This window comes from Mustela erminea, chromosome X (genome assembly GCF_009829155.1).
Source record: "Mustela erminea isolate mMusErm1 chromosome X, mMusErm1.Pri, whole genome shotgun sequence".
NCBI lineage: Eukaryota > Metazoa > Chordata > Mammalia > Carnivora > Mustelidae > Mustela > Mustela erminea.
In genome coordinates, this window is record NC_045635.1 from 86,318,947 (window position 1) to 86,344,090 (window position 25,144).

Below are 25,144 nucleotides of genomic sequence, written 5' to 3' on the forward strand. Positions count from 1 at the left end.
CGAACATTCTATAAGGGCAAAAGTTATTCACAAAAGATTCACGGTCCTTTTGCTCCCTACATCTCTCTGGCTATCCTTACCAGCCTACCACAATGCCTGAAAGTCCTACCATTAGATTCAATTCTGCCCAGTAGAAATTTCTGCAATAATGGAAATGTTCTATATATGCACCACCAAAAACAGCAGTTACTAATAACATGGGACTATTGAGCACTTGAAAATTAAATTTTAATTTAATTTAATTTAAAATAGCCACAGGTAGCACTCAGTGGTTACCATATCAGATAGCATAACTATAGATGCTTTAAGTAAAAGGCTTAACTAATCACTTTTTTTCCTAAAGACATTGAAGGTCCCCTTTTAAAAAATTTATTTGCATATAGCTGACACGCAATGTTAAATTAGTGTCAGGTGTACAGCACAGTGATTCAGAAGCTCTATGTATTATGCTATGCTCACCACAAGCGTAGCCACTGTCTGTCACCATACAACACTATTATAGTATCACTGACAATATTCCTTTTGCTGTGCCTTTTTTTCCCTATGAGTCATTCATTCTATAACCAGAAGCCTGTATCTCTAACTCCCCTTCACCCATTTTGCCCCTTTCCCCATTCTCTACCTTCTGGCAACCATCAATTCTCTGTATTTATATGTCTGATTCTGCTTTTTTTATATTCAGCATAACAGTATTCATTATTTTTGCACCACACCCAGTGCTCCATGCAATCCGAGCCTTCTATAATACCCACCACCTGATACCCCAACCTCCCACCCCCCGTGACTTCAAACCCCTCAGAATGTTTTTCAGAGTCCATAGTCTCTCATGGTTCACCTCCCCTTCCAATTTCCCCCAACTCCCTTCTCCTCTCCATCTCTGCATGTCCTCCATGCTATTTGTTATGCTCCAAAAATAAGTGAAACTATATGATAATTGGCTCTCTCTGCTTGACTTATTTCACTCAGCATACTCTCTTCCAGTCCCGTCCATGTTGCTACAAAAGTTGGGTATTCATCCTTTCTGATGGAGGCATAATACTCCATAGTGTATATGGACCACATCTTCCTTATCCATTCGTCCGTTGAAGGGCATCTTGGTTCTTTCCACAGTTTGGCGACCATGGCCATTGCTGCTATAAACATTGGGGTACAGATGACCCTTCTTTTCACGACATCTGTATCTTTGGGGTAAATACCCAGGAGTGCAATTGCAGGGTCATAGGGAAGCTCTATTTTTAATTTCTTGAGGAATTTCCACACTGTTCTCCAAAGAGGCTGCAACAACTTGCATTCCCACCAACAGTGAAAGAGGGTTCCCCTTTCTCCACATCCCCTCCAACACATGTTGTTTCCTGTCTTGCTAATTTGGGCCATTCTAACTGGTGTAAGGTGATATCTCAATGTGGTTTTCATTTGAATCTCCCTGAGGGCTAGTGATGATGAACATTTTTTCATGTTCTGATAGCCATTTGTATGTCTTCATTGGAGAAGTGTCTGTTCATATCTTCTGCCCATTTTTTGATATGATTGTCTGTTTTGTGTGTGTTGAGTTTGAGGAGTTCTTTATAGATCCTGGATATCAGCCTTTTGTCTGTACTGTCATTTGCAAATATCTTCTCCCATTCCATGGGTTGCCTCTTTGTTTTTATTGACTGTTTACTTAGCTGTGCAGAAGCTTTTGATCTTGATGAAGTCCCAAAGGTTCATTTTTGCTTTTGTTTCCTTTGCCTTTGGAGACATATCTTGAAAGAAGTTGCTGTGGCAAGAAGAGAGGAGAGGAGAGGGTACTGCCTATGTTCTCCTCTGGGATTCTGATGGATTCCTGTGTCACGTTGAGGTCTTTTATCCATTTTGAGTTTATCTTTGTGTACAGTGTAAGAGAACAGTCGAGTTTCATTCTTCTACATATAGCTGCCCAGTTTTTCGAACACCATTTATTGAAGAGACTGTCTTTTTTCCACTGTATATTTTTTCCTGCTTTGTCGAAGATTATTTGCCCCTAGAGTTGAGGGTCCATATCTGGGCTCTCTGTTCCACTGGTCTATGTGTCTGTTTTTATGCCAGTACCATGCTGTCTTGGAGATCACAGCTTTGTAGTAAAGCTTGAAATCAGGTAATGTGATGCCCCCAGTTTTATTTTTGTTTTTCAACATTTCCTTAGCGATTTGGGGTCTCTTCTGGTTCCATACAAATTTTTGGATATTTGCTCCAGCTCTTTGAAGAATACCGGTGGAATTTTGATCGGAATGGCATTAAAAGTATAGATTGCTCTAGGCAGTATAGACATTTTAACAATGTTTATTCTTCCGATCCAAGAGCATGGAATAGTCTTCCATCTTTTTGTGTCTTCTTCAATTTCTTTCATGAGTGTTCCGTAGTTCCTCGAGTACAGTTCATTTACCTCTTTGGTTAGGTTGATTCCCAGGTATCTTGTGGTTCTTGGTGCTATAGTAAATGGAATCAATTCTCTAATTTCCCTTTCTGTATTTTCATTGTTAGTGTATAAGAAAGCCACGGATTTCTGTACATTGACTTTGTATCCTGCCACGTTGCTGAATTGCTGTATGAGTTCTAATAGTTTGGGGGTGGAGTCTTTTGGGTTTTCCATATAAAGAATCATGTCATCTGCGAATAGAGAGAGTTTGACTTCTTCATTGCCAATTTGGATACCTTTTATTTCTCTTTGTTGTCTGATTGCTATTGCTAGGACTTCTAATACTATGTTGAACAAGAGTGGCGAGAGTGGGCATCCTTGTCGTGTTCCTGATCTCAACGGAAGGCTGCAGCTTTTTCCCATTGAGTATGATATTTGCTGTGGGTCTTTCATAGATAGATTTTATGAAGTTGAGGAATGTTCCCTCTATCCCTATACTTTGGAGCATTTTAATCAAGAGAAAAATCCTAAGAATAGCACTGAACAGAAATATAGAGACAATCTACAGAAAGAAAGACTTCAAAGGTAACATGATGTCAATAAAAACGTATCTATCAATAATCACTCCCAATGTGAATGGCCTAATTGCGCCCATAAAATGGCATAGGGTTGCAGATTGGATAAAATGACAGGATCCATCCATATGTTGTCTACAAGAGACCCGTTTTGAACCTAAAGATACACCCAGACTGAAAGTGAAGGGATGGAGAAGCATCTTTCATGCCAATGGGCCTCAAAAGAAGGCTGGGGTAGCGATTCTCACATCAGATAAATTAGATTTTAAACTAAGAGACTGTAGTCAGAGATCCAGAAGGACACTACATCATTCTTAAAGGGACTATCCACCAAGATGATCTAACAATTGTAAATATCTATGCCCCCAATATGGGAGCAGCCAACTACCTAAGAAAACTGTTAATCAAGATAAAAAGTCATATTGATATGAATACATTAATAGTAGGAGATCTTAACACGCCTCTCTCAGAAATAGACAGATCATCGAAGCAGAAAATCAATAAAGAAGCAAGAGCATTGAATGACACATTGGACCAGATAGACCTCATAGATATATACAGAACATTCCACCCTAAAACAATAGAATTCTCATTCTTCTCAAGTGCACATGGAACCTTCTCAAGAATAGACCACTTACTGAGTCATAAATCAGGACTCAACCGATACTGAAAGACAGAGATTATTCCCTGCATCTTCTCAGATCACAATGCTTTGAAACTGGAGCTCAATCACAAGGAAGAGTTCAGAAGGAACTCAAACACCTGGAAGCTAATGGCCACCTTGCTTAAGAATGTTTGGATCAATCAGGAGATCAAAGAAGAACTGAAACAATTCATGGAAACCAATGAGAATGAAGACACTTCGGTCCAAAACCTATGGGATACAGCAAAGGAAGTCCTAAGGGGGAAATACACGGCCATCCAAGGCCCCTCAAAAAAATTAAAAAATCTAGAACACACCAGCTGTCTCTACACCTTAAAGAACTGGAGAATCAATAACAAATCAAATCAACTCCACACATAAGAAGGGAAATCATCAAGATTAGAGCTGATATCAATGAGGTAGAAACCAGAGATACAGTAGAATGTATCAATGAAACTAGAAGCTGGTTTTTTTAAAAAAATCAATAAGATGGATAAATCATTGGCCACACTAATCCAAAAGAAAAGAGAGAAAGCCCAAATTCATAAAATTATGAATGAAAAGGGAGAGATCACAAGGAACACTAAGGAAGTAGAAACAATCATCAGAAGTTATTATCAACAGTTATATGCCAATAAGCTAAGCAATCTAGATGAAATGGATGCATTCCTGGAATACTATAAACTCCCAAAATTGAACCAGGAAGAAATTGACAACCTGAATAGACTGATATCTAGTAACAAGATTGAAGCAGTGATCAAAAACCTCCCAAAAAACAGGAGCTCAGGACCTGACGGATTCCCTGGGGAATTCTACCAAACTTTCAAAGAAGCAATAACACCTATTCTCCTGAAGCTGTTGCAAAAAATTGAAGCAGAAGGAAAACTTCCAGACTCTTTCTATGAAGCCAGCATTACCCTGATCCCCAAACCAGGCAAAGATCCTACCAAAAAGGAGAAATTCAGACCAATATCACTGATGAATATGGATGCTAAGATTCTCAACAAGATCCTAGCAAACAGGATCCAACAGCACATTGAAAAGATTATCCACCATGACCAGGTGGGATTCATCCCTGTGCTACAAGGATGGTTCAACATTCACAAATCAATCAATGTGATAGAACAAATTAATATGAGAAGAGAGAAGAACCACATGGTCCTCTCAATCGATTCAGAAAAAGCATTTGATTCTGTTTTTTGTTTGCTTGTTTATTCATATGGTATTTATCTTTCTCTGTCTGACTTATTTCACTTAGCATAAAGCCCTCTGTGTTCATCCATTTTGTCACACATGGCAATATCTCATCCTTTTTAGTGGATGTGTGATTATTCCATTTTGTATATATACTACATCTTTTTATCTATTCATCTACCAGTGGATACTTGGGTTGCTTATCTTGGCTATCATAAATAATGCAGCAATAAACATAAGGGTGCATATATCTTTTAAAATTAGTGTTTTTATTATTTTCCACAGTAGCTGCACCAATTTGCATGTCTGCCAACAGTGCAAGAGTATTCCTTTTTCTCCACATCCTCATCAACACTTGTTATTTCTTGTCTTTTTTATTTTAACCATTCTTACAGACGTAAAGTGATATCTCTTTATGGTTTTGATTTATAGTTCCCTGGTGATTAGTGATGTTGAGTGTCTTTGCATGTGTCAATTGGCCATCTGTATGTCTTCTTTGGAAAAATGTCTATTGAGGTCCTTTGCTCATTTTTATTTTTATTTTTTTAAAGGTTTTATTTATTCATTTGAGACAGGTACACACACACACAGAGCATGAGCAGGGGGAGAGGCAGTGGGAGAAGAAGAAGAAGTAGACTCCCCATTGACCTGGGAGCCTGACTTGGGGCTCAATCCCAGAATCTGGAGATTATGACCTGAACTGAAGGCAGACACCCAACCATCTGAGCCACCCAGGCACACCCTATGCTCATTTTTAAATTGGATTTTTTTTGTTTTGTTTTTGAGTTGCATAAGTTCTTTATATATTTTGGATAGTAATCCCTTATTGGATAAGTCATTTGCACATAACTTCTCCCACTTGGTAGATTGCATTTTTGTTTTGTTGATGGTTTCCTTCACTGTGCAAAAGCTTTTTATTTTGATGTAGTCATATTTATAAATATAAACTATATAAACTATAGTTCTATAATTTATTTTTGCTTTTTTGTCTCTTGCGTTAGGAGACATATTTAGAAAAAATGTTACTATGGCTGATGTCAAAGAAATTGCTGCCTGTGTTCTTGAAGGTTCCTGTTAAATTCCAGGTATGATACTTGAGAGAAGAATATTAACTTATTATCCTATGTTCATTGCTGATTGATGCACACATTGGCTTGTTTGTTCTTATCACCTAAGAGTTCCCAAAATGATATGGATGCAGATTATTTGAAAGTGAGGGTGGTAAGTATTTTAAGAGAGAAAGCAATCTTGGCTGGGAGAACTTAGAAAAAATAGGTAAGAAGGCACCATTGAAAGGGCAAGTAGGGAGCCTCACATTAGGTGCTAAGAGATAACAAGGGCAGACAAAATTTGTCTTAATTTATCTTATTGATTAGGGCTGGTGCAGAATTAAGGAGACAGAGTTTAAGAGGAGATGGCGGGCTTGGGAAGTGAGCTTGGAGTCATTACTACCTCATTAATGAAGACACTTTCTTTCTTCACCCTGGCCTGTGTACATGGGATTTGTCTGGGAGTGGCTAGCCCTACAGTAGAAATGCCAGGACTGTATGCCAGAAGACCAGCTTTAGTGAGTTATAGGCCAGGGGGCAGAAAGAAGGAGGGCAATTCACAGGTCTGTAAAAGTTTCAACCCTGAGAGACTTTCATCAACCTGCCAATGGAGGTAAAATTCAGCATCTTCTTTTCAGTGGATGATGTTCTTAATACTTAGATAAAATTCCAATCAGCAACCTATTGCTTTTCTCTGGGATCTTTCATGCTTCTGCCAGCCAGACTCCTCATAGATAAGTCAGACTTTTCAACACAGAGATGTGAGTGATTTTCTTAGTATTTGGAAGTGTGGTGCATTGGACATGCAACAATGACTATTTGAAATGCACTTGAAGCTGAATAAGCTTTTAAAGATAGTAGTTTTTGGTGGTTTAAATATTTTCTGATCCAGTTTAAGTGTTTGGCATTAAAGAAGCTTTGCTTCATGATTTACCCTGGAAAAGATCAACAAACCCAGGGTGAAAGTTCATGGCGGTGAGTAATAATCACATTTCCCAAGGCAAGTGAACACCAACAGGTTGTCGAGATCCTGCAGGTATCTGGAGTTAGTAAACTTCAGTGTCCTCTTTGTAAGAAATAAGTATTCAATGAAGGACAGGGAAGTATTCATACTATATGTGAAGGAGAGAGTGCCAGGGGTTAGGGCACACATGAGGATGCTCAGGGCTGTCTGATGCTCACCTATTAGGGCTTAGGGTTCATCCTTAAAGTAGATCTTCTTAGTGATAGTCACAGAATAAAGGTGCTGGGAGAAAAGCTTACATAGGAAACCAGTTGTGGATATGGAGGGCTTTATTGAATCCCAGATTGGAACATATGCATAGACACATACCTGACATAAGATAGAATATTTGAAATTAGACCCATTCTGGAAATTCTCAACATTATGATTGATTCCACTACGGATTACTCTCTCATGCCAAAAAGAAAATTCTACTTAAAGAATCACTGGCATATTTTATTGTGAAGGGTAAAGGATGGAGCTACCATCCCTCTGCTTCTTCCATGTCTTTCATTAAAATAAAGCACCATCAGCATGCAGTCTTTCTTCTAATACTTGCAAGGAATAAAGCAAAGTTACAAACACAGACATCTGGCCTGTAGCCTGCACACCTTTGTTCCCTCATTTGTCCGCTCCTAATTTTCTTTCCACACTATGAGAGGTCTCATAGAAATACACATGGACATGCCAGACTGTATGTTCAAGCTCCATGCAGCACTCTTCCATCCCAAACAGCTGGCCCTGGGCCAGCCAGCAAACCAGGGGTATGTACAGCTATGCTGCTATTTGCTCCTGGGAGGATAGACCTGGAGAAGAGGTCTGCTCAAGCCCCTGTGCCTTCATACTGTTTGGACAGAGAATTACAGGGACTGTTTACCTGGATTTTGGCCTAGAAGCTGTGACTCTAGACTCAAAATGGGCATGTTCCCTTGGCCTACTCACTTTCTAGGGAGAGGTACAGCCAGAGGAGAGCTAAAGTAGGGTCCTCTAAAGTGCGGGCCTTAGGGCAGGGCATCTTGCCTGGGACTGACTGAAAGCAATATTGTTAACTTGATACCAGTATACACAATGAAAAAATGTGGACAGACCAATGGGTTACTCCTCTTTTTGGTCAGAGACTCCATCAACCAGTGATGGAGTGTTGTGAGTGTTGTGAAAATAAGTTCAATGAGCTGAAAATGAATGGACATGAAGTACTAGCTGAGGTAGTGACCATCTACTCCTGCTGTTTAGTGTGCAGCCATTTTATATATATATATATATATATAATTTTTTCAGTGTAACAGTATTCATTGTTTTTGCAAAACACCCAGCGCTTCATGCAATACGTGCCCTCCCTAATACCCACCACCTGGTTCACCCAACCTCCCACCGCCCACCCTTTCAAAACCCTCAGGTTGTTTTTCAGAGTCCATAGTCTCTCATGGTTCACTTCCCCTTCAAATTTCCCTCAACTCCCTTCTCTCCATCTCCCCATGTCCTCCATGGTATTTGTTATGCTCCACAAATTAGTGAAACCATATAATACTTGACTCTCTCTACTTGACTTATTTCTCTCAGCATAATCTCTTCCAGTCCCATCCATGTTGTTACAAAAGTAGGGTATTCATCCTTTCTGATGGAGGCATAATACTCCATAGTGTATATGGACCACATCTTCCTTATCCATTCGTCTGTTGAAGGGCATCTTGGTTCTTTTCACATTTTGGCGACAGTGGCCATTTCTGCTATAAACATTAGGGTACAGATGGCCCTTCTTTTCACTACCTCTGTATCTTTGGGGTAAATACCCAGTAGTCCAATTGCAGGGTCATAGGGAAGTTCTATTTTTAATTTCTTGAGGAATCTCCACACTGTTCTCCAAAGTGGCTGCACCAACTTGCACTTCCACCAACAGTGTAAGAGGGTTCCCTTTCTCCACATCCTCTCCAACACACATTGTTTCCTGTCTTGCTAATTTTGGCCATTCTAATTGATGTAAGGTAGTATCTCAATGTGGTTTGAATTTGAATCTCCCTGATGGCTAGTGATGATGAACATTTTTTCATGTGTCTGATAGCCATTTGTATGTCTTCATTGGAGAAGTGTCTGTTCATATCTGCAACCATTTTTGCTCAACTGAGCACTGTGGGAGTTGTCAGGACAAGACTCTGGAGCTGATGGCTGTCAGAGAATTAGCAGGGAGTAGGCAGTTTAAATAAAGTGAGTCAAGGATAGTCCTCAATATTCTTAGGTTTCAGGGACTGATGTCCAAGAAAGTACTGCAATCACATCATAAAAGCTGAGGCCCACTGTGGGACTTGCTTTATGTAGTTCACTTGGGTATTATTTCTAGGAAGAAATTGCTAGCATTATCAATGACAGGGAATATCCCAGGGGTTGACATTTTGCCTTTTTCTTTAAGAGGTGGTAGGGGTGTACAGCCTTGGGTCTCTTTCCTGCTGTCCTGCTCATTGGTGAACTGTAGAGCTCAGAAACACTTCTGGTCAGGTGGTGGCCAGGGGCTCTGTACCCCATCAATTCCTGTGCCCTCCTTCTATGTTATGCTTCCCCCAAGGAAGCCAGATAGCTGACTTGGCTGAGGCATGTTCCTAAGAAGGATCTGTGGGCTTGTCATTGGATTATATCAATAATAAGAAATGGCTACCATTGAGTGGTTTAAGTTTTTATTTTAATCGCAGTTAGTTAAGGTACAGTGTTATATTACTTTTAGGTTTATAATACAGTGATTCAGCACTTCCATACAACACCTGGTGTTCATCAAGACAAGTCCACTCCTTAAACCCCATCACCTATTTAGCCCATCCACCCACCCACTTTCCCTCTGGTAACCATCAGTTTATTCTCTAGAGTTAAGAATCTGATTCTTATATTCTCTCTCTCTCTCTCTCTCTTTTTTTCCCCCTCTGCTCATATGTCTTGTTTCTTAAATTCCACATATGAGAAAATCATATGGTATTTGTATTTCTCTTATCAACTTATTTAACTTAACATTACACTCCATAGCTACTCTCTAGCTCCATCCATGTCATTGTAAATGGCAAGATTTCATTCTTTTTGATGGCCAATTAATATTCCATTTTGTGTGTGTCCAGTACCACATCTTCTTTATTATTCATCAACTGATGAGCACTTGGGCTACTTCCATCTCTTGGTTATTGCACATAATGCTTCCATAAAAATAGGAGTGAGTGTATCCCTTTGAAGTAGTGTTTTTGTATTCTTTGGGTAAATACCCAGTAGTGTAATTGCTGAATCATAGGGCAGTTCTATTTTTAACTTTTTTAAAAAAATATTTTATTTATTTATTTGACAGACAGAGATCACAGGTAGGTAGAGAGGCAGGCAGGGAGAGGAAGGGAAGCAGGCTCCCTGCTGAGCAGAGAGCCTGATGCAGGGCTTGATCCCAGGACCCTGGGATCATGACCACAGCTGAAGGCAGAGACTTTAACCCACTGAGCCACCCAGATGCCCCTAATTTTAAGTTTTTAAGGAAAGTTCATGCTGTTTTCCACAGTGAATGCATCAGTTTTCATGCCCCTTCATGTATAATAGGATTCCTTTTTATCCACATCTTTGCCAACACTTGTTGTTTCTTGTGTTGTTGATTTTAGCCATTCTGAAAGGTGTGAGGTGGTATCTCACTGTGGTTTTGGTTTGCATTTCCCTGATGATGAGTGATGTTGAGCATCTTTCTATGTGTCTGTTGGCCATCTGGATGTCTTCTTTGGAGAAATGTCTGTTCTTGTCTTCTTGCCCATTTTTAAATTGGATTATTTGCTTTTTTGGGTGTTGAGTTGTGTAAGTTCTTTATAGATTTTGGATAATAGCTTTATCAGATATGTCATTTGCAAATCTCTTCTCTGATTTTGTAGATTTTCTTTTAGTTTTATTGATTGTTTCCTTTGCTGTACTGAAACTTTTCATTTTGATTTGTCCTAATAGTTCATTTTTGCTTTTGTTTCTCTTGTCTCAGAAGATATATCTAGAAGACTACTATGGTCAATGTCAGAATTTACTGCGTCTTCTCTCTTCTAGGTGTTTATGATTTCAGGACTCACGTTTAGGTCTTTAATTAATTTTGAGGTTATTTTTATTTATGGTGTGAGAAAGTGGTTAAGTTTTATTCTTCTGCATGTTGGTGTGCAGTTTTCCCAACACAACTTGTTGAAGAGACTTTTTTTTCCCATTACGTATTCAACCCTTCTTTGTCAAAGATTAGTTGAACATATAGTTGTGGGTCCATTTCTGGGTTTTCTATTGATGTATGTGTCTGTTTTTGTTCCAGTACCATAATGTTTTGATCACTACAGCTTTGTAATATAACTTGAAGTCTAGAATTGTGATGTCTCCAGCTTTTCTTTTCTTTTCAACATTCCTCTGGCTATTCAGGGTCTTTTGTGTTTCCATACAAATTGTAGGATTATCTATTCTATAGGGTTGTCTGTTCTTGCTCTGTGAAAAATGATGTTAGTGTTTTGACAGGGTATTGCATTAAAGTGTATATTGCTTTTGGTAGTATAGACATTTTAGCAATATTTGTTCTTCCAGTCCATGAACGTTTTTCCATTTCTTTGTGTCTTCTTGAATTTCTCTCATCAGTGTTCTATAGTTTTCAGAGTACAGATCTTTTACCACTTTGGTTAGTTTTTTTCCTAGCTATCTTATGGTTTTGGTGCAACTGTAAATGAGATTGTTTTCTGAATATCTGTTTCAGCTGCTTCATCATTGTGTATAGAAATTCAACAGATTTCTGCGCACTGATTTTGTATCCTGCAAATTTACTGAATTTATTTATCATTTCTAGCAGTTCTTTGATGGAGTCTTTGGAATTTTCTATGTATAGTATTATGGCATCTGCAAATAGTGAAAATTTTACTTCTTCTTCACTGATCTGAATGTCTTTTACTTCTTTTTGTTGTTTGTTGTGGTCAGGACTAATAGTACTTACAGTACTATGTGGAATAGAAGTGGTGTGAGTGGACATCCTTGTCTTATTCCTGATCTTAGGGAAAAGCTCTCAGTTTTTCCCCATTAAGAATGATGTCAATTGTGTGTTTTTCATCTATGACCTTTATTATGTTGAGGCACATTCCCTCTAAACCTACTTTAAAGGTTTTTATCATGAATGGATGCTGTACTTTGTCAAAGGCTCTTTCTTCATCTATTAAAAGTATCTTATGGTTCTTTTCCTTTCTCTTAGTGATGTGATGTATCATGTTGATTGATTTGCAAATATTAAACCACTTTTGTAACCCAGGAATAAATCCTGCTTGACTGTAGTGAATAATTATTTTAATGTATTAGTGGATTCTTTTGCTAGTGTTTTGTTGAGAATTTTTGCATCTATGTCTCAGGGATATTGACCTCTAGTTCTCTTTTTTAGTGGTGACTTTATCTGGTTTTACCTTACCCTGATAAGGGTAATGCCAGCCTCCTAGAATGAATTTGGAAGTTTTTCTTCCTTTTCTATTTTTTGGAATAGTTTGAGAAGAATAGGTTCTAATTCTCTTTAAATGTTTTGGAGAGGGGCACCAGGGTGGCTCAGTCGGTTAAGCCTCCAACTCTTGATTTCAGCTCAGGACGTGATCTCAGGGTTGTGAGATTGAGCTATGCATCAGTATCTGTATTTAGTGGGGACTCTGCTCCAGATTCTTTCTCACTCTCTTTCTGCTCCTCACCCCTACTCTTGCTCTCTCTCTCTCTCTCTCTCAAACAGTTAAATAAATCTTTAAAAAAAGATGTGTGGTAGAATTTGGGAGGCCATCTTGTCCTGGACTTTTGTTTCTTGGGACCTTTTGATTACTGATCCAATTTCTTTGCTGATTATTGGACTGTTCAAGTTTTCTCTTTCTACTTGTTCCAGTTTTGGTTGTTTATATGTTTCTAGGAATTTATCCATTCTCTAGGTTGTCCAATTTTTGGCATATAGTTTTCCACATTATTCTTTTATAATTGTATATATTTCTGTGGTGTTGGTTGTTATTTCTCCTCTCTCATTTGTGATCTTATTTATTTAGGTCCTTTCTCTTTCTTTCTTGATAAGTCTGACTAGAGGTTTAATCAATTTATTGATTTTTTTCAAAGAACCAGCTCCTCGTTTCATTGATCCCTTCTATTATTTTCTTAATTTCTATATTGTTTATTTCTACTCTGATATTTATTATTATGTTCCTTCAGCTGATTTTAGGTTTATTGTTCTTTTTCTAGCTCTTTTACATGTAACATAAGATTGTTTATTTGAGATATTTCTTGCTTTTTGATGTAGCCCTGTATTGCTATAAAGTTCCCTTAGAGCTGCTTTTATAACATCCCAAAGGTTTCAAACCATTGTGTTTTCATTTTCATTTGTTTCTATGTATTTTTTCATTAAAATATTTTGTGACTTATAAAACATAATGGGATTAAGAAAATTGTTTTCATTTTTTAAATTTTTTCTTTTATTTTCTAGTTGGCTGATTCATTGTTTAGTAGCATGTTACTTAACTTCCATGTATTTGTGGTCTTTCCAGGTTTTTGCCTTATGGTTGATTTCTAGTTTTATAGTGCTGTAGTCAGAAAAGATGCATGCTATGACTGATCTTCTTGAATTTGTTAAGGCTCGTTTTATGGGCTAATATGTGATCCATTCTGGAGAATGTTCCGTGTGTACTTCAAAAGAATGTGTATTCTGCTCTTTTAGGATGAAATGTTCTGAATATATCGGTTAAATCTATCTGTTCTAGTGTGTCCCTCAAAAAGCCACTGTTCCCTTGTTGATTTTCTGCTTAAATGATCTGTCCATTGATATAAGTGGCTCAGTCAATTAATGTCTGCCTTCAGCTCAGGTCATGATCCCAGGGTCCTGGGATCGAGTCCCTCATTGGGCTCCTTGCTCAGCTTGGAGCCTGCTTCCTCTGCCTGTAGTTCTCAGAAATAAATATATAAAATCTTAAAAAGAAGCCTAGTTTGTCCAATATAAGTATTGCTCCTCTACTTTCTTCTGACAAGCATTTGCATAATAAATGTTTTTCCATCTCCTTACTGTCCATCTGCCGGTGTTTTTAGGTCTGAAATTAATCTCTTGTGGGCAGCATATAGATGGGTTTTGCTTTTTTATCCATTCTGTCACCTGTGTCTTTTATTGGAACACATAGTCCATTTAGTCCATTGAAAGTAATGTACTCAGGAGGAGTCAAGATGGCGGAGAAGTAGCAGGCTGAGACTGCTTCAGCTAGCCGGAGATCAGCTAGATAGCTTATCTAAAGATTGCAAACACCTGAAAATCCATCGGCAGATCGAAGAGAAGAAGAACAGCAATTCTGGAAACAGAAAAACAACCACTTTCTGAAAGGTAGGACGAAGTGAATCCAAAGCGACGGGAAGATAGACCCCGGGGGGAGGGGCTGGCTCCCGGCAAGCGGCGGAGCAACGGTGCACAAAATCAAGACTTTTAAAAGTCTGTTCCGCTGAGGGACATCGCTCCAGAGGCTAAACCGGGGCGAAGCCCACGCGGGGTCAGCGTGGCCTCAGGTCCCGCAGGGTCACAGAAGGATCAGGGGTGTCTGAGTGTCGCAGACCTTGCGGGTATTGGAACGGGAAAGCCGGCTACAGAGACAGAGCCGACAGTAAGCTCACAGCTCGGTGTTACCTTGAACTGGTCGCAGGCTCGGAGAGCTCGGAGCGCGGCCGGAGGTCAGGCAGACGGGAGTAACTGGGCACTGTTCTCTGAGGGCGCACTGAGGAGTGCGGCCCTGGGCTCTCGGCTCCTCCGGGCCGGAGACCAGGAGGCCGCCATTTGTATTCCCGTCCTCCGGAACTCTACGGAAAGCGCTCAGGGAACAAAAGCTCCTGAAAGCAAACCCGAGCGATTTACTCACCCCAGCCCCGGGTAAGGGCGGTGTAATTCTGCCTGGGGCAAAGACACTTGAAAATCACTACAACAGGCCCCTCCCCCAGAAGATCAACAAGAAATCCAGCCGAGACCAAGTTCACCTACCAAGGAGTGCGGTTTCAATACCAAGGAGAGCAGCAGAATTCCAGAGGAGGAGAAAGCCAAGCACGGAACTCATGGCTTTTTCCCTGTGATTTTTTTTTAGTCTTGCAGTTAATTTAATTTTTTTCTTTTTCATTTTTTGTTTTTTTTTTTTTTCTCGCCTTCGGGTAAAATTTTTTTTTTTTTAACTGTTACCTTTTTCTTTTGTAACGATTTTTTACTAGTTTATCTTATATATATATTTTTTCTTTTTTACATTTTTCTTAGGTGTTTTCCTTTTTTTTTAAATTCTTTTCTTTTCTTTTTTCTTTTTTTTTTCTTTTTTCTTTTTTTTTCTTTCTTCCTTTTTGAACCTCTTTTTATCCCCTTTCTCCCCCCTCACGATTTTGGATCTCTTCTAATTTGGTTAAAGCATTTTTTCCTGGGGTTGTTGCCACCCTTTTAGTATTTTACTTGTCCCTTCATATACTCTTATCTGGACAAAATGACAAGACGGAAAAATTCAACACAAAAAAAAGAACAAGAGGCAGTACTGAAGGCTAGGGACCTAATCAATACAGACATTGGTAATATGTCAGATCTAGAGTTCAGAATGACAATTCTCAAGGTTCTAACCGGGCTCGAAAAAGGCATGGAAGATATTAGAGAAACCCTCTCGAGAGATATAAAAGCCCTTTCTGGAGAAATAAAAGAACTAAAATCTAACCAAGTTGAAATAAAAAAAAGCTATTAATGAAGTGCAATCAAAAATAGAGGCTCTCACTGCTAGGATAAATGAGGCAGAAGAAAGAATTAGTGATATAGAAGACCAAATGACAGAGAATAAAGAAGCTGAGCAAAAGAGGGACAAACAGCTACTGGACCACGAGGGGAGAATTCGAGAGATAAGTGACACCATAAGACGAAACAACATTAGAATAATTGGGATTCCAGAAGAAGAAGAAAGAGAGAGGGGAGCAGAAGGTATACTGGAGAGAATTATTGGGGAGAATTTCCCCAATATGGCAAAGGGAACGAGCATCAAAATTCAGGAGGTTCAGAGAACGCCCCTCAAAATCAATAGGAATAGGCCCACACCCCGTCACCTAATAGTAAAATTTACAAGTCTCAGTGACAAAGAGAAAATCCTGAAAGCAGCCCGGGAAAAGAAGTCTGTAACATACAATGGTAAAAATATTAGATTGGCAGCTGACTTATCCACAGAGACCTGGCAGGCCAGAAAGAGCTGGCATGATATTTTCAGAGCACTAAACGAGAAAAACATGCAGCCAAGAATACTATATCCAGCTAGGCTATCATTGAAAATAGAAGGAGAGATTAAAAGCTTCCAGGACAAACAAAAACTGAAAGAATTTGCAAATACCAAACCAGCTCTACAGGAAATATTGAAAGGGGTCCTCTAAGCAAAGAGAGAGCCTACAAGTGGTAGATCAGAAAGGAACAGAGACCATATACAGTAACAGTCAACTTACAGGCAATACAATGGCACTAAATTCATATCTCTCAATAGTTACCCTGAATGTTAATGGGCTAAATGCCCCTGTCAAAAGACACAGGGTATCAGAATGGATAAAAAAACAAAACCCATCTATATGTTGCCTCCAAGAAACTCATTTTAAGCCCGAAGACACCGCCAGATTTAAAGTGAGGGTGTGGAAAAGAATTTACCATGCTAATGGACATCAGAAGAAAGCAGGAGTGGCAATCCTTATATCAGATCAATTAGATTTTAAGCCAAAGACTATAATAAGAGATGAGGAAGGACACTATATCATACTCAAAGGGTCTGTCCAACAAGAAGATTTAACAATTTTAAATATCTATGCCCCCAACGTGGGAGCAGCCAACTATATAAACCAATTAATAACAAAATCAAAGAAACACATCAACAATAATACAATAATAGTAGGGGACTTTAACACTCCCCTCACTGAAATGGACAGATCATCCAAGCAAAAGATCAGCAAGGAAATAAAGGCCTTAAACGACACACTGGACCAGATGGACATCACAGATATATTCAGAATATTTCATCCCAAAGCAACAGAATACACATTCTTCTCTAGTGCACATGGAACATTCTCCAGAATAGATCACATCCTCGGTCCTAAATCAGGACTCAACCGGTATCAAAAGATTGGGATCATTCCCTGCATATTTTCAGACCACAATGCTCTAAAGCTAGAACTCAACCACAAAAGGAAGTTTGGAAAGAACCCAAATACATGGAGACTAAACAGCATCCTTCTAAAGAATGAATGGGTCAACCGGGAAATTAAAGAAGAATTGAAAAAAATCATGGAAACAAATGATAATGAAAATACAACGTTTCAAAATCTGTGGGACACAACAAAGGCAGTCCTGAGAGGAAAATATATAGCGGTACAAGCCTTTCTCAAGAAACAAGAAAGGTCTCAGGTACACAACCTAACCCTACACCTAAAGGAGCTGGAGAAAGAACAAGAAAGAAACCCTAAGCCCAGCAGGAGAAGAGAAATCATAAAGATCAGAGCAGAAATCAATGAAATAGAAACCAAAAAAACAATAGAAGAAATCAACGAAACTAGGAGCTGGTTCTTTGAAAGAATTAATAAGATTGATAAACCCCTGGCCAGACTTATCAAAAAGAAAAGAGAAAGGACCCAAATAAATAAAATCATGAATGAAAGAGGAGAGATCACAACTAACACCAAAGAAATACAAACTATTATAAGAACATACTATGAGCAACTCTACGCCAATAAATTTGACAATCTGGAAGAAATGGATGCATTCCTAGAAACATATAAACTACCACAACTGAACCAGGAAGAAATAGAAAGCCTGAACAGACCCATAACCAGTAAGGAGATTGAAACAGTCATTAAAAATCTCCAAACAAACAAAAGCCCAGGGCCAGACGGCTTCCCGGGGGAATTCTACCAAACATTTAAAGAAGAACTAATTCCTATTCTCCTGAAACTGTTCCAAAAAATAGAAATGGAAGGAAAACTTCCAAACTCATTTTATGAGGCCAGCATCACCTTGATCCTAAAACCAGACAAGGATCCCACCAAAAAAGAGAGCTATAGACCGATATCCTTGATGAACACAGATGAGAAAATACTCAACAAAATACTAGCCAATAGGATTCAACAGTACATTAAAAAGATTATTCACCACGACCAAGTGGGATTTATTCCAGGGCTGCAAGGTTGGTTCAACATCCGCAAATCAGTCAATGTGATACAACACATCAATAAAAGAAAGAACAAGAACCATATGATACTCTCAATAGATGCTGAAAAAGCATTTGACAAAGTACAGCATCCCTTCCTGATCAAAACTCTTCAAAGTGTAGGGATAGAGGGCACATACCTCAATATCATCAAAGCCATCTATGAAAAACCCACTGCAAATATCATTCTCAATGGAGAAAAACTGAAAGCTTTTCCGCTAAGGTCAGGAACACAGCAGGGATGTCCATTATTACCACTGCTATTCAACATAGTACTAGAGGTCCTAGCCTCAGCAATCAGACAACAAAAGGAAATTAAAGGCATCCAAATCGGCAAAGAAGAAGTCAAATTATCACTCTTCGCAGATGATATGATACTATATGTGGAAAACCCAAAAGACTCCACTCCAAAACTGCTAGAACTTATACAGGAATTCAGTAAAGTGTCAGGATATAAAATCAATGCACAGAAATCAGTTGCATTTCTCTACACCAACAGCAAGACAGAAGAAAGAGAAATTAAGGAGTCCATCCCATTTACAATTGCACCCAAAATCATAAGATACCTAGGAATAAACCTAACCAAAGAGACACAGAATCTATACTCAGAAAACTATAAAGTACTCATGAAAGAAATTGAGGAAGACACAAAGAAATGGAAAAATGTTCCATGCTCCTGGATTGGAAGAATAAATATTGTGAAAATGTCTATGCTACCTAAAGCAATCTACACATTTAATGCAATTCCTATCAAAGTACCATCCATCTTTTTCAAAGAAATGGAACAAATAATGCTAAAATTTATATGGAACCAGAAAAGACCTCGGCTAGCCAAAGGGATATTGAAAAAGAAAGCCAACGTTGGTGGCATCACAATTCCGGACTTCAAGCTCTATTACAAAGCTGTCGTCATCAAGACAGCATGGTACTGGCACAAAAACAGACACATAGATCAATGGAACAGAATAGAGAGCCCAGAAATAGACCCTCAACTCTATGGTCAACTAATCTTCGACAAAGCAGGAAAGAATGTCCAATGGCAAAAAGACAGCCTCTTCAATAAATGGTGCTGGGAAAATTGGACAGCCACATGTAGAAAAATGAAATCGGACCATTTCCTTACACCACACACAAAAATAGACTCAAAATGGATGAAGGACCTCAATGTGCGAAAGGAATCCATCAAAATCCTTGAGGAGAACACAGGCAGCAACCTCTTTGACCTCAACCGCAGCAACATCTTCCTAGGAACAACGCAAAAGGCAAGGGAAGCAAGGGCAAAAATGAACTATTGGGATTTCATCAAGATCAAAAGCTTTTGCACAGCAAAGGAAATAGTTAACAAAATCAAAAGACAACTGACAGAATGGGAGAAGATATTTGCAAATGACATATCAGATAAAGGACTAGTGTCCAGAATCTATAAAGAACTTAGCAAACTCAACACCCAAAGAACAAATAATCCAATCAAGAAATGGGCAGAGGACATGAACAGACATTTCTGCAAAGAAGACATCCAGATGGCCAACAGACACATGAAAAAGTGCTCCATGTCACTCGGCATCAGGGAAATACAAATCAAAACCACAATGAGATATCACCTCACACCAGTCAGAATGGCTAAAATAAACAAGTCAGGAAATGACAGATGCTGGCGAGGATGCGGAGAAAGGGGAACCCTCCTACACTGTTGGTGGGAATGCAAGCTGGTGCAGCCACTCTGGAAAACAGCATGGAGGTTCCTCAAAATGTTGAAAATAGAACTGCCCTATGACCCAGCAATTGCACTATTGGGTATTTACCCTAAGGATACAAACGTAGTGATCCAAAGGGGCACATGCACCCGAATGTTTATAGCAGCAATGTCCACAATAGCCAAACTATGGAAAGAACCTAGATGTCCATCAACAGATGAATGGATCAAGAAGATGTGGTATATATACACAATGGAATACTATGCAGCCATCAAAAGAAATGAAATATTGCCATTTGCGACAACATGGATGGAACTAGAGCGTATCATGCTTAGCGAAATAAGTCAAGCAGAGAAAGACAACTATCATATGATCTCCTTGATATGAGGAAGTGGTGATGCAACATGGGGGCTTAAGTGGGTAGGAGAAGAATAAATGAAACAAGATGGGATTGGGAGGAAGACAAACCATAAGTGACTTTTAATCTCACAAAACAAACTGAGGGTTGCTGGGGGGAGGGGGTTTGGGAGAAGGGGGTGGGATTATGGACATTGGGGAGGGTATGTGCTTTGGTGAGTGCTGTGAAGTGTGTAAACCTGGTGATTCACAGACCTGTACCCCTGGGGATAGAGTATTATGCCTCCATCAGAAAGGATGAATACCCAACTTTTGTAGCAACATGGACGGGACTGGAAGAGATTATGCTGAGTGAAATAAGTCAAGCAGAGAGAGTCAATTATCATATGGTTTCACTTATTTGTGGAGCATAACAAATAGCATGGAGGACATGGGGACTTAGAGTGGAGAAGGGAGTTGGGGGAAATTGGAAGGGGAGGTGAACCATGAGAGACTATGGACTCTGAAAAACAATCTGAGGGTTTTGAAGGGACGGGGGGTGGGAGGTTGGGGTACCAGGTGGTGGGTATTATAGAGGGCACGGATTGCATGGAGCACGGGGTGTGGTGCAAAAATAATGAATACTGTTATGCTGGAAATAAAAAAAAATAAAAATAAAATAAAAAAAATTAAAAAAAAAAGAAAGTAATGTACTTATGTATGTACTTAATAGATATGTACATATGTAGATATGTAGATATGTACTTATTGTCATTTTATTTTTTGTTTTGGGATTGTTTCTGGAGATTTTCTTTGATCCTTTCTTGTCTTTCTCTCTCCCATATTTTGATGACTTTCTTTAGGAATATATTTGGATTTCTTTCTCTTTATTCCTTGTGTATTTAATTATTGTTTTTTGATTTGTGGTTACCATTAAGTTTGTATATAAACTCTTTTGCATATACCAAACCACATTAAAGTGATGGTCATTTAAGTTTGAATCCACTCTTTACTTCTCTCCTCCCCCCATTTTAAGTATACATATGGTGTTATATTTTATATCTTTTTATTTTGTGAGTTTCTTGATTGGTTTTTTTACAGAAATATTCATTTTAACTCTTTTGTTTTTTTTTTACCTTTATAACTGTCACTTTGGGTCTCTCTTTTCCACTATTGAGTAGTATTTATACTCCAGATTGTGCAAAGTAATTAACATGCAACTTATTGCATTCTCACAGGAGCACTGTAAGAGTTTTTTTTTTAATTTCAGTGTAGTTGGCACACAATGTTACATTAGTTTCAGGCATACAACATAATGATTCAACAGCTTTCTACTTTATGTTATGATAAGCTCACCACAGGTGTCGCTACTGTCTGTCACTATAAAATGCTACTACAATATCATTGACCAATATTCATTATGCTGTCTTTTTTATTTTCTTGACTTACTCATTCCATAACTTGAAGCCTGTATCTCCTACTTCCCCTCACTCATTTTACCCATCCCCCCTCTTTCTCCCCTTCTGGCAACCATCAATTTGTTTTCTGCATCTGTTAGGCTGATTCTGTTTTTTCTTTATTTATTGTTTTGTTTTTTAAATTCTACATAAAAGTGAAATCATATGGTATTTGTCTTTGTCTGAGTTAGCAGAATACCCTCTAAGTCCATCCATGTTGTCACAAATGGCAAGATCTCATCTTTTTTATGGCTGAGTAATATTCTTTTGTATGTGTCGGTCTGTCTGTCTGTCTATCTATCTATCTGTAAGATAGATAGCTGGCACTGTAAGAGTTTTATCATTATGATCCCTATTTCACCAGTGAACAAACTAAGGTGGAGAGAGGTTAAGAAACTTGCTAAAACTAACACAGCTTCAAGTGGCAAAAAACTATTAAACAAACTCAGGTCTGCTTGATTCCAAAGCCCATGTCCCTGAGTGTAACCCTAACCTCTTGGCTCTTCTCTTCTCCATTTGGGCCTGACATCTCTGCAAAGAATTAATTATTAACTCTTCTCTATTTTTTATTTAGGGCCAGATCTCCATATACATTTGGTGAATTTTGACTGTGTGCATAGTCCTCTGCTGCTATGGGAGCATAAAGAGTAAAGAGGGTTGTTGAGAACATGCTCAGCATAGCTGAATGAGTTGAATTAGTGTCAGCATCCTGGAAGAGAAGTCTTGAAGCGAGCTTATGAAGGACAAGAGAAACATAATTTAGCAGAGACAAGGATATTTGGTGTCAGGGGCTTGGCACGATGTTTGGAACATTGCAGATTCTCTATACAAATTTTTTGGATGCAGTGAGAGACTTTTCAGGTAAGGGCCAACCACATCATTCTTTCCTCTCCCTGACAATAAGATGAATTAAACTAACATTCACCCTCTGTGTCTAATAAGGCACACTTTCTGTCTCTTATGCCCTTTGTTCCTAGCGTATGGTCAGAGTGCAAATAGCCAGGTCCTATCTGAATGAAATGAAGAGCACTGTTGACAGAGGGCAGTATAGAAGGAGGCTGGGTTTCAACCTCAGTTCTATCACTTAATAGATCTCTGGCCTTGGAAAATTGACTTAACACCTTTTGGCTTCGGTTTTCATGTATGTCAAGAGGAGATCATAGTGGTTTCTACCTCATGGGGTTGTTATTAGGGTCAAATGATATAATGCATATAGCACCTGGCCTGGCATATAGGAGGTGCTCAAGAACTGTTGGCTATTACTATTATTACTTTTGTTTAGAAATGATGACATTCAAGCAACATTAACAAATCCTTACCTCAAAATCCTTACCAAAAGTAAGAATGCACTGAGGATACATACAGCCTAGTTTACCTACTTAAATTTTTTTTAATTTTTAATTGAAGTATAGTTGACATATAATATTATATTAGTTTCAGGTGTACAACATAGTGATTCCATAATTGTATGCATTACCCAATGCTTACCATGGTAAATGTAGTTACTGTTTGTCACCATAAAATGTTACTATAATATTATTTATTCTATTTCTTATGCTACATTTTTTGTCCCCAAGACTTATTTATTTTATAACTGGAAGTTTGTACCTCTTAATCCTCTTTGCCTATTTTGCCTATTCACTATGAACCTCTCATAAACACAGAGAAAAAACTGGTGATTTTCAGTTCACTTATTTCTGAAGATAAACACATACACATACATGCACAATGTATGATTTAATTTTATTTTTTTAAATTTATTTTCAGCATAACAGTATTGTTTTTGCACCACACCCAGTGCTCCATGCAATCCGTGCCCTCTCTAATACCCACCACCTGGTTCCCCCAACCTCCCACCCCCCACCCTTTCAAAACCCTCGGGTTGTTTTTCAGAGTCCATAGGCTCTCATGGTTCACCTCCCCTTCCAATTTCCCTCAACTCCCTTCTCCTTTCCATTTCCCCTTCTCCTCCATGCTATTTGTTATGCTCCACAAATAAGTGAAACTATATGATATTTGATTCTCTCTGCTTGACTTATTTCACTCAGCATAATCTCCTCTAGTCCCATCCATGTTGCTACAAAAGTTGGGTATTCATCCTTTCTGATGGAGGAATAATACTCCATAGTGTATATGGACCACATCTTCCTTATCCATTCATCCATTGAAGGGCATCTTGGTTCTTTCCACAGTTTGGCGACCGTGGCCATTGCTGCTATAAACATTAGGGTACAGATGGCCCTTCTTTTCACTACCTCTATATCTTTGGGGTAAATACCCAGTAGTGCAATGGCAGCGTCCTAGGAAAGCTCTATTTTTAATTTCTTGAGGAATTTCCACACTGTTCTCCAAAGTGGCTGCACCAACTTGCATTCCTACCAACAGTGGAAGAGGGTTCCCCTTTCTCCACATCCTCTCCAACACACGTAGTTTCCTGTCTTGCCAATTTCGGCCATTCTAACTGGTGTAAGGTGGTATCTCAATGTGGTTTGAATTTGAATCTCCCTGAGGGCTAGTGATGATGAACATTTTTTCATGTGTCTGATAGCCATTTGTATGTCTTCATTGGAGAAGTGTCTGTTCATATCTTCTGCCCATTTTTTGATATGATTGTCTGTTTTGTGTGTGTTGAGTTTGAGGAGTTCTTTATAGATCCTGGATATCAACCTTTTGTCTGTACTGTCATTTGCAAATACCTTCTCCCATTCCATGGGTTGCCTCTTTGTTTAGTTGACTGTTTCCTTTGCTGTTCAGAAGCTTTTGATTTTGATGAAGTCCCAAAAGTTCATCTTTGCTTTTGTTTCCTTTGCCTTTGGAGACATATCTTGAAAGAAGTTGCTGTGGCTGATATCGAAGAGGTTACTGCCTCTGTTCTCTAGGATTCTGATGGATCCTGTCTCACATTGATTTAATTTTAATAAAATGCTATATAATTTGAAAGCTGTGAGTTTTGTTGTAATATGCAATGTTACAATAGAGAGAGGGAAATGTGTGAGTTAAAATCTGAATACCAAGTAGGCACAGGATGAATGCTTATTGTTACCTTAAAAAAAGTGGTGGGGTGCCTGGGTGGGTCAGTGGGTTAAAGCCTCTGCCTTAGGCTCAGGTCATGATCCCAGGGTCCTGGGATCGAGTCCTACATTGGGCTCTCTGCTCAGTCGGGAGCCTGCTTCCCCCTCTCTCTCTGCCTGTCTCTCTGCGTACTTGTGATCACTGTCTGTCAAATAAATAAGTAAAATCTTTTTTTTAAAAAAAGGATGCATTTTTAAAACAATGAAAATAACATTTTGGAAAATAATAGGCTTTTAGTTGAAACCACAGGTTATTTTGAAAATTATTCTCCTCAAATAAAAACCTCAGTGATATTGTAGGATAGATTTAGGATCCTAGATTTCATCTCAGTAAGGAATGGATAGTCTAGGTCTACTACTATCTAAGCTGAGAAGAGTAATGAGCCAATTCATTCATTAGAGTCTTGAATATACTTCTGCAGTGAGTAGTAACCCCTTATCTGACCTCAACTCTCCTGACTTCACTGCTGTCATTAATATAGTCAGTGAGCAAGAATGTTTTTTGAATTTCCACAGGAAGGAGTGATTGTTACACTTTGCAGCAGGGGCCAACCTT

The 25,144-nt window shown here is 38.7% G+C and overlaps 1 long non-coding RNA gene across 1 annotated transcript; it reads right to left on the bottom strand.

Moving 5' to 3' along the window:
* Nucleotides 1-509: 509 nt before the first annotated feature.
* LOC116583369 lies at nt 510-23,385 on the bottom strand. The gene is made up of 3 exons (XR_004282700.1): nt 23,375-23,385; nt 7,424-7,429; nt 510-605 (listed from the first exon to the last, which is right to left on the bottom strand). It is a non-coding gene; the product is annotated as an uncharacterized LOC116583369 (long non-coding RNA).
* Nucleotides 23,386-25,144: the final 1,759 nt, after the last annotated feature.